Source organism: Urocitellus parryii, chromosome 7, assembly GCF_045843805.1.
Source record: "Urocitellus parryii isolate mUroPar1 chromosome 7, mUroPar1.hap1, whole genome shotgun sequence".
NCBI classification, from domain to species: Eukaryota; Metazoa; Chordata; class Mammalia; order Rodentia; family Sciuridae; genus Urocitellus; species Urocitellus parryii.
Window position 1 is genome coordinate 81,560,070 of NC_135537.1, and position 14,251 is coordinate 81,574,320.

Here is a 14,251-nt window from a genome sequence, read left to right on the forward strand (position 1 = left end):
AATTTTACTAATAAGACTATATATTATGGTTGTGTTTCATCCAGTCACAGGCAACAACATCCAATGATTTTAAAAGTGTTACAAAATATGAGTTTATTTTTTTATATAATAAAATACTAAACATAGGTATCCCAGGACCAGGAAAGCAGCTGAGGCATGGCTGTGGATAATCCTGCCTTGCCCTCCTCCTGCTTCGCTCCACCTGGCTTGTCCACATGCTCACTGCTGTATAATTCAGAAGCGTTAACACACCTAGAAACATCTCACCTAGAAACAACTTAAAACAACTCAGCCAGAAAATGGAGGAGGAAAACACAGGCCACAGAATCCTCAGGTGGAAGGAAAGCCAGGAAACTGAAGGATGTGTCTGTCATAACTTTCTTAGATGAAGGTCAGCAAACATGTTCCACAAAGAACCAAACAGCAAACAGATAGGATTTACAGGCTCTATGGTCTCTTCCACTTACCCAACTCTAACTATAAAGCTGAAAAAGAAGCAAAGCCAATATGTAGAATTAATAAATGCAGGCCAAAAACACTTTAACTGGAAAAACACAAGACAGGAGGAGGGTAGTGGCACTGTTAAATTTGCCTATTGGGCACTAGTTTGAGTAGAGAATGAGTAATAATATTAGAGATATTAGAACAGTAGTAATAATTTTGATTTGCACCTGGGGTGGGTTGGTTACAGAGCTGTTCTGGAAAAAAATGCAGTCTTATAGAAAAGCAGAGGGAAAAGATGTGGATCAGCAGTGAGATACATGTGCCTTGGAACTGAGGCAGAGGCAAGCTACAAATTGAAGCCTGTGAGACTCTAGCCTTTGCTTTCAGTCATGGCTTTATTGCCTCTAGAAAGTTCACCTCACAATCTAAGCATTTGGAACCAAGAAACTTGTTGACCTGTCATGTACTAAGGCATGATGAGATTCCACAGAAGAAAACAAAGTTATGGAAGGCTAAGAGACTTTCTACAAATCACATTTGTTGAAAGGAAAGAAGAAATATATCTCTTGGTTTTCCTGCACCACTACTATACCTGCTTCCAATAATAACTGAAGAACAGTTGGCATCTGCAGAGCACTCATAGAATGCATTCATTGTCTCAATTATTCTTCACATCACTCTTATGATAGAGATACAACTGACTTCTCTGATCTCATGCTACATTTAAGAGCTAATGCCAAAAACAATAAATGATTTGCCAAAGATTATACTACCCAGAGGAAGTAGAGCTAAAGCATGAACCCTGGTGTGGTGTCTGAGCCTAGGCTCTGCACCACCAGACTGTACTGACCACAGCTTCCTTTTCACGTCACTGCTCTTTGGGGCACTGAGAAAGCATATCACATTTCTAAGAAATACTCAGAAGCCTCTACATTTTGAAATAATACTAATATGCTGAACACAGTGTGTACAGCATCAAACAAAAATTAAGCAGTATCTGTGCTGTCACCACAATGAGTATCTATGGTCTCAAAGCTCTTAATACACTGCCTGTCCAGGAACAGCTACCAAGTGTTTCTAGAGGAGTTTCCTTCTGTAAACCATCCAGACTTTGGGAATGAAACATTTTCCTTATTTATTTATTTTTGGTAGTTGTAGATGGACAGAATGCCTTTATTTTATTTGCGTGTTTATGTATGTGGTGCTAAAGATCAAACCCAATGCCTCACACATATTAGGCAAGCTATTTTGCCACTAAGCAACTGATCCAACCTGGAAATAAAACCTTTTCTAATATTGTTAGCAGGTTTCACATTTCTCTTTACATTCCCTGTATCTAAGCTCTTGAGATATCTACAGATTCACAGGTTTTTTAAAAGAAATAATAATTCACAGATGATGTATCCCCTTTACCAATTTCCTGAAATGATAAGAGCCTACAAAATAGCAACTGGACACCTCACCAGAAAGCTGCTGTGAAACAGTCAAGGCAGAGTATTTCCATGGCCACAGGGCTCCATTGGAATGTCCTTCTCTAATCCACTCACCTTTGGCCCTCCCCTACCTCACTAACCCCCAACAACCTGTCATCTTATAATTTTAATAATGCTGTATAAGTGGAATCTATAGTAAGTTCTGCTGTAGGAACAATGATACATTACTGAGGAAAATACTTTGGAAATAAATTCAGTTCTGTTCACAAAATATTTCAGCCTTGCTTAGCATTGAACTTTCCATGGTTCCTTGGAAATGTAGAAACTTTGACAGTAGTAAAGACAAGGCAAATAAAATAGGGCAAGTTATATAACCCCAGGAGCAGTAAACAAGAAGGGTGGCCAACCACCTTGATTTTCCCAAGGATTAAAAAAAATATTAACTACTGAAACAGGGACAATCTAGGGCAAACTAAACTGATCTGGTTACCCTACACTCACATGTGCAACCTCTAGACATATGATCTAAATGGTCTCTCTCTCTTTAACATATCCTTTGTGGTAGTATAAGAATGCTCAATATCAGCAGAAACTTCTAAGAGAACAGCTTCAAAGAAAATAGAGCAACAAACCATGAGACTAAAGAGATATATCCTGAACATAAATCCTACTTCCATAAATGTTTTTAGTTAAAAATGTTAAGAGGAAGATAGGTATGTATGAAACAATATTCAGCTTTTATTCTCCAACTGAAACTACCCCACTTGGAGAAAAAAACATGTATGTCCACTTCTCTGATGGGAGATATTTTATATTCATTACAAATCTTTCTCTAGCTGGGGATATAGCTTAGTTGATAGAGTGCTTGCCTTGCATGCATAAGGCCTTTTGTTCAATCCCCAACACCAAAAAAAAAAATCTTAGTCTGAAAATTAATATCATGATTTTACTTAAGACATGGACAAAAACCAAAGCCTTTTACCCTGTAATAGGTTATAATATATGGAAATAAAATAATCTAATTATTAATCATCAAATTGAAATTATCAAGTTTAATTATCAAAGTTCAAAATGAAATAAAATGGGTATACTGGCTGTCTGATACACACATGCAGATCTGGTGCAGACACACACACTTGCAGATACATTACATAGCTTTACCATGTAAAATGAGACACATTTGGAGGATGCAGAGGGCAAAACATCTGTCATTGTTACATTGTTACTGTGCACCTCCTTCTCTGACCTAGACTTTGAGTGCGGGACTCACAAATTATGGAATTTTCCGTGCAACAACTTAGAACTGCAGATTATCTAGTAACTAAAATTATGGAAAGGAAACTGAATAAGAGGGACCTCCTGTAATAAGGAAAAGAAAGAAAGAAAGAAAGAAAGAAAGAAAGAAAGAAAGAAAGAAAGAAAGAAAGAAAGGAAGGAAGAAAGAGTTAGGATGGTCTTTCTATGACCCGGGTATTACTTAAGGTCCAAAGATTTACACATTTTTATACATTTTCAAGAGGTTTTCCTACAGCAATCCTGATGCAGGCATTTTTTATTATGCCATCTTTACAGAAAAGGAAAGAAAAATCCTGAGATGTTGAGTAGTGTGCCCAAGGCTACATGGCTGTGCCGTGTCAGAGCCAGCATTTGAGCCCAGGCAGTCAGTCAGATTTCTAAGTTTACATTCTACCTACCATTTTGTATTGCCTCTTTTCAATGTTTACATATTATATATTCTTAAAGACGTTAATAGTAAGAACACAAAATTGTACTAAATAAAGGATGTTTTCTATGAAGAATTCAGAAATGTTTTTCATTTTAATTACTAAGTGCTTTTCAAAAATTACATGACTGACAATATTCTTTATTTCCTTACAAAATCAAAGAAATTATTAATTTGTACCCAGGGCATTTACAATTTATTCAAATTCATAAATAGTCTAGTAGCTGAAGGCCAAGCACTAAATAACTAGATAGTCCACTCACAACTAAGGATCAAAGATCAGCCAAAGGCAGGTTGCCAATATCTCCTTTCACTTCAAATTGAATTGACACAAGTACTTTTCACATTCATTTCTACAGAAAAAAATTCTTAAATTTAGCTATAACTTGACTAAGTAACTCCAGTCCAAATATGGCAGCTTCTATTCAGACTGAAATTAAGAAAAAATGTTAATAAAAGTATCAGCAGTAAATTAATTTTCCAAAGTTCTTGGCATAATGTAGATTTCAAAATAGAATGCCAAATTCTAAAAAGCACTGTAAATGATAATTGATAGTACTGAATTAGGCAATAATGGTGTCTCAATGATTTTTATAGAACCAAAGGTAGGTGTTAAAAAGACCATGAACACAGACTTTATAAAGGTGAGATTCTAAATCCCCAAAATTACTCAGCATAATTCATTCTCAAAACAGCTTCATGCATTAAGTTATAGACTACAATTATAAAAATATTCACATTGTACATATCACCAGAGAACACATAATTTATCTCTCAAATAAAATAATTTATTTCTTCAAATAATGAATGGGCAAGTCTAAACTGAAGGAATCATTCATGCTCTCAAAGATAATATAAGTTCTAAGAATTCCTCCTAATTTATAATCTTCCAAGGAAAAACAGTATAGTTTTGTGAGCAGACACTTAAACTAAGCACTAAATCATGAAGTATAATTATCCTGGGTAAAGGATGAACTAGTGCTGCTAGAGTTGTCTGATCCTAAATTTTCTAATCTTTTCACAGCAATTTTTTCCAGGGGGCTTTCCAATTAATAATTGGGGTGCGATTGGAGCAGAACCTTTTCCCAACCAGACTGTTGAGCTGAGTCTGTTATAAGCAGATTTCATCCAAAGGGAAACTATAAAGACAGGCTCCTTCATCCCTTGCTCTCTGCTTCTCACTTTTATCCCTAATGCTCCATTCTCTGCCCCTGCTTTGCTCATCTCTTATTTACTCATTTTGTACAGAATTCACTTCTTATTGAGTCAAGACTCTTAAGCAAGGGTGGAATCAGCTGAAAAGGCTGCTTTCTGTTGGCTGCATGCCACCAAGCTCTCCTGATGCCTCCTCGCATCTGCACAATTTTGGCATTTTATCTCTGTCCTTCTCTAAATATGGCAGATTCTCAGAGCCTGCATCTTTAAATCTGAAGCTTGATTTTGCTATATACAATGATCTTGGTTGGAATTCACTTTCTTTTAGAGCTTGATATATATTATTCAAGGACCTCCTGCAATTGAGGGTTTGGGTTGAGAAAACAGATAAAATCTAAATTGGTTTACCCCTGTATGTAATCTTTGTTTCTTGCAGGCTTTAAAATTCTATTCTTATTCTGTTGGTTATTCACTCTTATTATAATGTGCCTTGGTGAGGTTTTGCTGTAATTTTGTTCATCTGGGGTCTTGTAAGGCTCTTGTAGTTGATTTTCCATTTTATTCTTTAGATTTGGAAAATTTTCTGATATTATTATTTTAAAAAATGTTATGCATTACTTTGGTTTGTATCTTCAAGACTTCATCTATTTTGGTCTTTTCATGTTATCTTGTATTTCTTAGAATTTCTGTTCATAATTTCTTATCATCTTCTTAGTGTGGTTGATTTCATTTTCAAAAGTATATATTTTGTCTTCATTTCCTGTGGTTCTTTTTCTTCTAAGTAATCCAGTCTGTTAGTGATATTTTTCATTAAAATTTTAATTTGGTTTATTGTTGTCTTCATTTGAAGATTTCTGTTTGATTTCTTTTTATAATCTTTGCCTCTTTATTGACATGATATTTTACTTACTGTGTTTCCTCTACTGTATCATCCTTCATTTGAAAGTTTAGCCAAATTATGTATCTTCTAAATTCCTTTCTGATATTTTCTCTACTCTGTCATCTATAGATTCCATTGTTGGAATTTGATGGCTTTTTGAGGCACTTTGATCTCTTGATTTTCATGCTGTTTGTGTTTTTTCCCACATAGCAGTATGACCCTGAGGCAGTAGTTTCTACCCTGTGGTCTTATAGTGTCCCTGAATTCTCCCAATACCTCACATTTAAGAGGAAGGCTAATATTAATAGCACCCAATGCAAATAATATACACCTTTAATCCTAATACTCCTATTAAAGCAGCCACAGTTTTGTCACAATAAACAGAAATGATGTATTAAATTATTGTCTACAATATAAATAGTAAGTTTGCTAAAAGGGTTCACAATTTCTAATATTGGACAATGAGAGAACAGAAGTACTGTAAGATGTGGTGTTTTAAGGGAGAAAGAGAGAATACAGAGGTAAAAGTGAAAACAAAATTAATAAACATTTGCTTTTAGTATGGGAGAAGTGAGAAAGAATCCATGAAGACAGATAGGTGAAAGAAAAAAATATATAAAGATTTAGGGGGAAAAAATATATATGTATATACAATCTCATATTTCTGGTGTGCTAGTGGTCACCACCTGGATGCCATATATATAAAACTATATATATAGTTTAATATAATATTGACATCCCATTCCTCAATAAATTGATAAATACAAAAATTACATGTGGTAGGGGAGAAAAATCTCAATTGAAAATTAAATTATGGCTTCTATTGGCTTTCAAATTTTTTTCTCAATATTTCTTCTCCACCATTAGATAGAATTTTCTGAAGTTTTATGGTGGCTGCATTCTGAGTTGTTCCAGATGAGTTGGTTATGTGAGCTAACAGCATGATGCTCTTACATCCTCTTCCAGTCTTTACACCCATTGTAGGCAGGCCTTTCTCTCCCCAGGCAGTTCAAGACTCACTGAGCTGGAGAGAGCCTGGGTTTCCCCAGTTTGTTCAAATTGAGCTCTCCCTGAGAAACTGCCCCTAGTCTCTGGCTTTCCACAGATTGCCAGACTCAGACAGGACCATAATAACCTAGCTGCAATCTGATGAACCTCTGTTTCAGCTTCCCCAGACTCTGAGTTGCTGCAGTTCCAAGATGTCATTGCCATTTCATTTTGCAGAGAGACCACAAGAGATGCACTTACACTAAGGAATGTCCCTGCAAAGAGGCATCCAGATGGTGGCCACTAGCACACCCAGCAGAAAGACCTCAGGTGCAACCAGACCCACAAGTAGCATGCCAATATATCTCCAGGCCCTGGCCAGTGTCCTCAGACTCAGGTGACCATGCCTCAAGATGGTGTCAGTGTTGACGGCAAACCTGCAGTCTCCAGTGGATATCCCAAGATGGTTGTGGTCATGTGTAAACAAATCTGTGGGTACTGTGACAATGGACTTGTAGGCATCAGAGGGCAGTGATCAATGATCCAATTGCAGTGTGTGAGCAGTCTGCAGATTAACATTGGACGATCCGTGAATGGGTGGCAGGTGGCAGAAAATGGGTAGGCAAGAGGTGGGTAAATGGGCCTTGATATATCTTTTTCATGTGTTCACTCCGCTTCATTTCTTCAGCCCTGTCTTAACCAAGGCTTCCAGTGCCCTTTTCCAGGATGTCTGCAAAAGCGTCCCCAAAATTGTTTCCACCTTGACCTTTGCTATACATTATCCACAGAGCTGCCAGTTTGTCATAAACAAAATCAAATCATGGCACTCTCCTGGTTGAAAACCTCATACTGCATCTGAAAAATCCAAACCTGTGTTCAAAGACAAAACTCCAGGTAATCTGGGCCTGCTTCTCTCAACTGTGGCCCCTCCTCACAGCACTGCAGCCACTCTGGGTTTCTTTCAGGCCTTGAAACTCACCAGACACCTCCCCACCTTAGCTCCTCTGCAACTGCTGTGCCCAATGTCTAGCCCCATTTTTTCATGTCACTGGATCCTTCTTCAAATTTTGGTTTAAATTTCTTATCTTTGGACAAGGCTTCTCTGATCTTTTGATTACATTTATGTGTTTATGCTTTTCTCATTTTTGTCATTTTACCTTTATCAGACTATTAATTTAGTAACAGGGACCAGTAAAATGTGACAAAAATGAGGCTTCTGATAAGTACTAGTTGAAGAAAGGTGTGCCGTTTCTTTATTCCACAGAACACAGGCCATAGAAGTACAAATAAAATGACTCATTCAAGTATATGATGATGGTCATCAAAAGATAAGAGAAAAGAGAAAGAGCTGAGTTAAAGCCATAAATTGTGTTAAAAGGCCATGCAGTGTATATTCTTCTCTATTAAATGCTCAGAGTGGAAAAATCAATGAGAAAGAAAGATTCATGGTTCCTGAAGCTAGAGAAGAAGTAAGAATGGGAATGGTTACAATTGAGTAAAGGGTTTTTTTGGGGGGTAGAGAAGAATTTCTGATTGGTGCACAACAGGGTGGATGTGCTAATGCCTAGAACAAGAACTGGGCACTTCACAAGTGAATTTTATTGTGGGTAGAGTACATCCCAATAAAGATATTATTTTAAAAAAAGGGTACATGAGATGAACTGCTGTGAAGCTTCTATATCAAACTAATGGAACCACAAGCTCTCAAAAGTCAGGCCATATTATTGATCATTTTGTCTGCAGAGCCTAGTACAGAGCTGGTACTTACTGCCTGAATGATGACTGGATACTAGGGACTGTGGTCTGGAAGCAAATACTCTAACCATTAGATATAGATAAGCTTTGTTCAGCTCTGATTCCAACAAAGAGTGATCCCTCATGAGAAATAATTTCATATTAACCAGATGTGAAACTTAGTCCAAAAAAGACTCCTAAATCTGTGCCAGTATTTGATAATTATGTACACATATAAAAGTCCTCTAAGGTTGGAAGGCCCACTCACTATCCCTGGACTCCACAGAGAGAGAACAGAAACTAAGAAAAACTGAACATTCTCCCCTGGTAACTGGATGAGTATGGCATCACAATTTCAGAGGCTGGGTAAAGTGCCTACTCTAACATATTCTTTGGCTTTAAATATCCTAGTTACTTTTCTTTCCCCATCTACTTACCCACAAAATCTTTTTGATAAGACTTCTGCTATTTTCATTCATAGTATGTCATGAAGACTGAGAGCAGTCCTGCAGGCAGGTAAGAAAATTGTTTGCCTCCACATCATTTGCATGGGCCTCATGTTTCCCACTTCTGCTTCCAGGATGTTAAACTCTTGTCATCAAAGTTAAACACTACTTTGCCAACTCAAATGGAACCATGTTTTTCTAAGGTTCCACACTTTTAGGGCTGTTCAGTCTGCACAGAAAGTGTTCCTGTCCTGCCACACACCACCAGTAGCATCATGGATTCAGCTACCTGCAGTCACCAAGAGAAGATACTAGAGACCTCCATCACTCCAGCTGCACTCAGCAGTGATGCAGACCTCAAACTTAACCATGCACCTACTGCCAACCAGTGCCCATGAACTGGTCTAACACTGTCTGTGAGGCAGCCTTTCTCATGGATCCTGACAATGTGAGAGAAAATATAAAGTTCTCATAATAATCTTGGTCGCTGAAGCTGTCACTATGCACAGTGTGATTCTGTGTAAATCCCAGAACAGGCAACTGAGTCAACAGGCTGGATTCTATTGCTTGAGCAAGCATAACACTTTCCATCTTTTACTCACCCACTCTCAGGGACACTATTTTGCCTCAGAATAAAATTAGCTCAGACAAAAGAATCCTGTGACTTAACTTCCTGGATGTGCTCACAAGAGAAACAACCAACAGAACTTTCTGTGCTTTAGAAGCCAACACTTGGAAAAGCACCAAGGATATTTTACAGGAGCTGAGGCCACTGGGGCAGAGGGGCTGTGCCCTTGGCTGAAGCATATCCTTTACTCACCCAGTCTGCTATGAGTCACAGAACACATGTGCACAGCCATGCACAGAAACCCATCTACAGCGTCCTCAAGGCTACATGTCTGGATATTAGTTGTTTTTCTTTTGTGTGTGTGTGTGTGTGTGTGTGGGTGCATACAGCATAGACTTCACTAATTTGGACTCTAGTAGGCAAATTTCTTTCTTGCTTGGCATCTAGTGGTGAATATCACTACTCTAGATCCATAAATCATTCTTCCTGCTCTGTAAATAATGCTGGGGTGCCCCTGGAAACATGGCTCTGTGGTGACATTATAAGCTGCCAGAGAATGGAATCAAATGTTCATAGAGGCAGTTCGAGGAGGCATTTAGAGAATCTTGTCTACCCAGATCAAGCTCCCACCAAAGTCATGAGCAGGCACTAGCCATCGATCCTGCCCTTTCTCTGAACAAGTCCCAGATACCTTAAAGCCCAGGAAATCTTGAGTTTCTTCTCAGTGCTGTTTCTTCCAAGGCTCAAAATGCTCCTGTTCCAACCCCATTTTCCTATAGCTCCTGATCCTCACTTCCCACTATTATACTCACTCTAACACTTGCTTAGATACCTTAAACTTCCCACTGCTCTCACCTTTTTCCTCTTTTCTATCTCAGCCCCTTATTATCATGGTGACTCACTAAAATTTGTCAATCCTTCTCAAGTTCCATTCTGAAGTCCAGACTTCCAATACCCCACAAGTTAGTCTAAAAAAATAATTTTCCTGGAAAGCACAGCCTTTGCAACAGCCTGAACACCAACTGTTTACAGAAGCGATCCCAGAACAGCAAGAGGAAAGAGTGAACAATCCACAGGGAATCTCAGGAAGGGGTGTGGAGCTGAAATTTATTTTCTGATACACATGCATTCAACTGTTCTACTTCTGTAAGGTTCGAAACTCATCCATCAAAAAATTCAACTCTACCATGTTCCTGGATTCCATCACCTGAGCTCTTTGAATGGGAGGAGAGGCCCAATTTCTGGGATTGGCTGAGTAGTCTAGGAGAGCATGAGAAGACAAGGCCTATACATCCACTTTCTGGTCTTTGTCCACTGTAACTATTCATCCAATCCACAGGTGTTCACAGTCTCCTAACTGTATCATATTTGTCTAATTGTCATTCCATCCCTTATAAAATTCAGAGACAACTGACACATATAACTCCCTTGCAAACTCCCTTAACATTTTGTTCCTGACCCCCTTTATCTGAAACTCTCAACTTCACTGGAAAAATTTATCTCCACACACAGTAACTGCATCTGCACTCAATGTTTCCCACATAATAGTGAGTTCCCTTGTTTGCTATAGACTCTGGATGATTATTAACACTTTCACTTCTCTTCCAGTGGCACATGTCACCCAGAACTCAAAAGCTCTTTGCAATATTCAGAGAGACTTCAAGTCCACAAAAAAACCATTGATTTCTCATGAGTACATCTATCAAACAACATACATCCATACCTGTTTTCTGGTTTCTGACCTGTTCAAGTGAAAGTGTCTCTGACTTTATTCATGACCATATACAGTTATGAGATTGTACACTTTATAGCTGTCAGGTCCTGGTCCTCTTCTGGGAATGGCCTTGTCCCTAGCTCACATCCCTTTCAACAGTGTTTTGCTCCTCCTATGTATTCACACTCTCTTGAATCTTTCCAACTTCACTCTCCATCAGATAATTTCCATTGGCTTACAAAAATCATCTGATATCCCTCACCTTGCGGGAAAATCACTACCCTCACCTTTCTGTACCCACTATGGACACTACATTATACTCTGGAGCCATTCACAAGAGTGCCAAACAGTTACTTTAATTTTCTATCTCCATCTTTTACATACATATATTTAAATTAGTAAAACTATCTTAACTACAGAAATTAAATGAAGACTAACATTTCTAACACCCTATTATATTCTAAATTCAGTATGTTTCCTCAATCTCAATTTTTCAGTAACCTGCTTAGAGTTATAAATTTTCAGTCTTATATGAAAATATATTCACCTTCTCTCTACTTTTGAATTTAAACTTGGTTTAGCAGGATACAAAATTCTATGCTTATAGTTACATCCCATGGTTCCCTGAAAGCATTATTACAGACGCCGACTCCGCGGCAGGTGAGGGGCGCGGGCGCGGAGGCTGGCGGGGCCCTCACAGGAGGCGCGAGGTCGAAAGCACAGCATTTCTTCGCCATCTCTCGTTGGGTCGGGCCCGGTGATGGGTTGAGGGGAGGAGGAGGCAGGGGCCGCGGGCCGGTTGAGGCCCACCCTCGAGGCCGCCCGCCGGCGCGTCCCGCACCGCTCTGGTCGCCGGCTCCAGGCCCGCCCCTCCCTCGCCGACCCAAACAGCTGTTTACAATGGAATCCGGACGCAGGGAGAGAGTGGCGCTGAGCACTGGAGGGAGCGACCCCCGGCGCCCGTGGAGAGCCCCTCTTTTACCGTTTCTGCCGGGGCGGGGGGCTCTGGAGTCCGGCCGAGGCCCGCGTGCAGCTCCGACAGAAGCTGTTCTTCGCCGCTGCGTGGATCCTTCCACCCCGGGTTTCCTTTTTAGGCACAGTCGAGGCTGAGGATCATTGAATGAATGAGCGCACTCAGAGCGCCGGAGTGGCTCCAGGCAGCACCCTGTAGCCCTTTAATTGTGGTTAGCGTTTGTGAAAAGCTCGTGTGCCCATCCGCTGGGCACAGTCCCCGTCTAATCGTCCCCCCAATCCTAGGAGGTATGTAGCTCCGCTTTCCAGGGAGGAAACCCGAGCCACACCGCTAGTAAAGAGCCAGGATCGGACCCCAGGAAAGTGAATAAACTTAATTGAGAATGTCTGAAAACCTTGACAAGTCTCGTATAAATGAATCAGGAAAATCAAAATCAAATGAATCTGAGAAAAGCCTGGGAGGTGCTGTGGAATGTTCTGATGAAAACTTTACAGAAAAAAATTAAGTCGGATGCTTCTAACCCCCAAAGAGTACAAAGACCTCACTCTAGTCCTTCTCAATTTGTGACGGTAGAAGAACTCCTAGAGACAGCGAAAGGAGTCACCAACATGGCTCTAGCCCATGAAATTGCAGTAAACAGAGACTTTCAGATTAGACCAGTTGAATTACCGGAAGGTAGCTTGGAGAAGAAAGTAAAGGAGATTGTACATAAAGCTTTTTGGGATTGCTTGAGTTGCCAGTTGAGTGAAGACCCCCGACATATGACCATGCCATCAAACTAGTAGGAGAGATCAAAGAGACACTCTTGTCTTTCTTGCTGCCTGGTCACACTAGATTGAGAAACCAAATAACAGAAGTCTTGGATTTGGATCTGATAAAACAGGAAGCAGAGAATGGGGCCCTAGACATTTCTAAGCTGGCAGAATTTATTACTGGCATGATGGGAACACTGTGTGCACCTGTTCGAGATGAAGAAGTTGAGAAACTAAAGGACATTAAAGAAATAGTGCCCCTTTTCAGGACAATTTTTTTCTGTGTTAGATCTAATGAAAGTAGACATGGCGAATTTTGTTGTCACAAGCATTCGGCCACATCTCATGCAGCAGTTGGTTGAGTATGAGAGGAAGAAATTTCAAGAGCTTTTGGAGAAACAGCCGAATTCCCTGGACTTTGTCACCCAGCGGTTAGAAGAAGCCTCAGATGAACTTATGGCTCAGAAGTACAAACATGCCCTGCCAGCTGGGGGAGGGGCTGCTGGCTCTGGGGACGCTCCCAAGCTGAGCCCTGTCGCCGTCCAGAATTATGCATACTTGAAGCTTCTGAAATGGGACCACCTCCATAGACCTTTCCCTGAAACGGTTTTGATGGACCATCCACGCTTCCAGGAGCTCCAGCTCCAGCTAGAGCAGCTGACCATCCTGGGAGCTGTGCTGCTAGTCACATTCAACATGGCAGCCCCTGGAATTTCTAGCCAGGCCAACGCTGCTGAGAAACTCAAGATGATTGTGAAGATTCTGCTAACTGATATGCATCTGCCTTCCTTCCATTTGGAGGATGCCCTGACTACGATTGGGGAGAAAGTGTGCCTGGAGGTGAGCAGCTGCCTCTCGCTGTGTGGGTCCTCCCCCTTTTCCACTGACAAACAGACCGCATCTCAAAGGCCAGATCCTGGCTGTGGCCAGTCCTGATGACCCTATTCGCAGAATCATGGAATCCCGAATCCTGACCTTCTTGGAAACCTACCTTGCCTCGGGTCATCAGAAGCCATTGCCCTCAGTTCCCGGGGGACTGGGTCCAGTCCAGAAAGAGCTGGAGGAAATTGCTGTTAAATTCATTCGTCTGGTCAACTATAATAAGATGGTGTTTTGCCCCTACTATGATGTGATCCTCAGTAAGATCCTCCACAGATCCTAACAGTGCACGCCCTATAGCAGGAGTATTAGCACTTGCCTCCGAACACCTGTTCTCAACTATACCGTTGCTTTGGAAAATGGCTATGTAGTACATTTAACAGCACTGACTCCAAAGGAAAGGATGTTGTGTATCACTGTTGACAAGACTTGTTGAAGAATGCACTGAATTCTATTTTGAGAGATTGTATTTATGAGTGCAAGTTTACAAATCAAAGACCTTTTTTTTATCTTGAGTTTTGTAGGTAACAGCCAGCATTGAAGGGGTTGGCAATCCGTTTCCA

At 40.3% G+C, this 14,251-nt stretch overlaps 1 pseudogene; it reads left to right on the plus strand.

Annotated features, from left to right (window-relative positions):
* The first annotated feature begins 12,439 nt into the window (after positions 1-12,439).
* LOC113187426 (T-complex protein 11-like protein 1 pseudogene) lies at positions 12,440-13,971 on the plus strand (annotated as a pseudogene).
* The last annotated feature ends 280 nt before the right edge of the window (positions 13,972-14,251 follow it).